This window comes from Agrilus planipennis, unplaced genomic scaffold (genome assembly GCF_000699045.2).
Source record: "Agrilus planipennis isolate EAB-ADULT unplaced genomic scaffold, Apla_2.0 scaffold187, whole genome shotgun sequence".
Taxonomy (NCBI): Eukaryota; Metazoa; Arthropoda; class Insecta; order Coleoptera; family Buprestidae; genus Agrilus; species Agrilus planipennis.
The window spans coordinates 644966-648417 of record NW_020442446.1 but is presented as its reverse complement, the minus strand read 5'-3'; positions in this window follow the sequence as shown (position 1 = coordinate 648417).

Here is a 3452-nt window from a genome sequence, read left to right as displayed (position 1 = left end):
GGTTGGCCCCGGCGTGATATAAATCTACGCAGCATGGCCACACAGGCTTCTGCAGTTAAGCTGGTTACTAAGTCTAAATGAATAGCCTTTGTCACAAAACAAACTATAATGCACATGTAAGCCTTTATTTCCTTATTACTACGTCCGCGTTTTTCCTTGATGTAAATAGGCCCAGCGTAATCAATTCCACAGTTATAAAACGGTGGTGCTGGTGTTAAACGGCTTTTGGGTAGTGATCCCATAAAGGGTACGAATGGTTTTGGATTTACCCTATAGCATTTTAAACATTTATGTATAATCTGCCTTATGCTACCTTTGGCGGAAATTGGCCAATATTTGTCTCTTAAAGACGCGAGAACTTGATTAGGCCCGCAATGTAACAAACGCTTATGTTCATGTTCTATTATTAATCTTGTTAAGTGATGTTTAGGAGGAAGAATTATTGGGTGTTTTTTATCGTAACTAAAGTTTGCGTTTTCGATACGTCCGCCTACCCGCAATAAGCCATCCTGGTCACAAAACGGATGTAATGATAACAACTTACTTTTACGTCCGACTTGTTTACCTGATTTTATTAGATGTTTTTCCTCAAAATAGACCGACTCTTGCACGTTCCTTATCAAAATTAATAAAGCATTTTGCAGTTCGGTAGTGCTTAAAGTTCCGACCTTTCGTTTTGTTAGCTGCGTTCGTGCGTTTCCTATAAAACGAAGACAATACGCGGTTACAGCTGTTAATTTGTTTAAATCTGAAAATTTAGAGAATAGTGAAAATTCACTTCTCAAAACTGATGCATGCGCTACAACTCTTTGTTCCGGGGCTTCAGATGTAACAATGTTTGAAATAGGCCAATTTTTTATATCGTCTAAAAGCCACGGGGGCCCGTTCCACCACATGCTTGAATTTGCTAACTGCATTGATTCTACCCCGCGTGATATCAAGTCAGCGGGATTATGTTTTGTCGATACGTGCACCCAGTCCTTTTGATCTGTTAAATTATGTATTTCCGAAACGCGGTTTGCGACAAATGTTTTCCATTTGTTAGGAGGTCCAGCTATCCAAGCTAAAGTTATGGTGGAATCACACCAATAAAAATGTCGATTAAAGTTAATTTTGATAGCGTCTTTAACCCTTGCCACTAAACGAGCCAAAAGTAACGCTCCACATAATTCAAGTCTTGGTAAAGATATGTTTTTTAGTGGTGCAACTCGAGATTTGGCGCACAATAAAGAAACTGTGTAAAGTCCTGAATTGTTCCTACTTCTAATATACACACACGCACCGTATGCCTTCTCAGATGCATCAGAGAAGCCGTGCAATTCAATCATATTTGCCTGCCTACATATAACCTGTCTCGGAATCTGAATATGTCTAATAAATTTTAACTGATCGCTATATTTACACCACTTAGTGTGAATATCTAGAGGAATGGATTGATCCCAAGATAATTTCAGCTGCCAAAGATCCTGTATAATTAATTTAGCTATTACTATTATTGGGGCGAGTAATCCAAGGGGGTCAAAAATTTGCGCAACGTTTGATAATATCGTACGTTTGGTAACATGATTACTGTAGATGATTCTTTCATTGTATTGAAAATTATCATTATTGGGATTCCATAAAATACCGAGTGTTTTGCTTTCACCTTTCTCCTGGAATTTAACCAAATTGTCCGTTGTTTTCTGATTTTTGTTTATATTGTCTATAACGGTGTGGCTGTTGGACGTCCACTTACATAATTCGAACACGGCGGATTTTAAAATCTTGGAGATATTCCCTTGAATGGCCATTAGTTCTGTTTCTGAGTTAGACCCGGTTAAAAGGTCGTCCATGTAAAAATCGTTTTTAATTAAATGGCTTTCCAAGGGAAATTGATTTTCATGTTCTAGGGCTAACTGGTTCAAACATCTAGTAGCTAGAAACGAAGCTGCAGCCGTGCCGTAAGTAATTGTGTTCAAACGAAAACAATCGACATCCCGATTTTGATTCGGCCGCCAAAGAATTAATTGTAGGTTTCGTTGTGATTCGTCAACTAAAATTTGACGATACATTTTAGTGATATCGGCTGTTATTACAAATTCGTGTTGACGAAATCTTAAAAGAATTGATAATAAGTCGCTTTGGATTGTTGGCCCTGTATACTGTATGTCATTTAAAGAAATACCGGAAGTAGTCTTAGCGGATGCGTCAAATACCACCCGAAGTTTCGTCGTCGTACTAGACTGCTTAAACACAGCATGGTGGGGTAAATGAAATCGAGGACCCTGTATTTCGTTTTCTGATATTTTACTCATATGACCTAGCTGTTCGTATTCTGTTAAGAATTTAATATAATCAGATTTTAAATTTGAATCACGATTCAATTTTCTCTCCATAGCAAACAACCTCTTTAACGCCATGTCCCTAGAATTTCCTAATTTACTGAGTTCCGAGATTTTAAATGGTATCGTTACTACAAATCTACCTGAACTATTTCGCTTAATTGAGCTAATAAAATGATTCTCACAATGTTGTTCGTCTAATGAAAAATTGCTGTTGTTACCTGAACACTCTTCTATTTCCCAAAATTTCGTTAATTGTTTGTCGATGCTATTATCTTGGCTATTTAATGTGCTAAGGCAAGAAACCGAGTGCCTTTCATGATAACGTTGTATATTAGTATTAATATTGCCTCCTAGAACCCAACCTAATTTTGTTTTCTGTAGGATGGGTTTTCCCTTTCCTAATTTTACCTGACCTATACACAATAATTCCCAGAAGAGGCCGGCGCCAATTAGCATATCAATCTTACTCGGTACATTGCATTTCTTATCTGCTAAATTTATGTTTGGGGGAATATGAAGTTCATCCAGATTAAATGGTATTAAAGGCAAATTGTCTGTTATGCGATCTAAAACTAAACATGTTATGTTTGCTGTATAATTATTGAATTTAGATTTTATAATAAGTTGGATCTTATGATTAATTGTGGACACTGATTGCCCTATACCACCTACAAACGAGTTATATTTGATTTTCCTGATGCCTAATTTATTGCATAGATCGTTTGTTATAAAATTTGATTGCGCGCCTGCATCTAATAAAACCCTACATGTTTGAGGTCTTCCTAGGTGGTCTATTACATCGATGCAAGCTGTAGATAATATTGTCTGATTATTGAGTTTATCACAAAACAATTGGTTGGTATATGTTACTTCTCTGCTATTATCTAGAACATCCGAGGCACCAGAATGACTAGGATTTCCATTTCTATCACGATTATTACTTATTTCTTCTAAAGTATGTTTGCCTAAATTGTTAGTATCTACGTATGTCGAATGGTCGATATGTAAAAAGGTATTGTGTTTTTTGTTACATTTCTTACAACCCTGTGAAGTGCATTCCTTTGTCATATGATTTTTCCTAAGGCAATTCAAACAAAGACGCAATTTTTTGATTTCTGCAATTCGTTC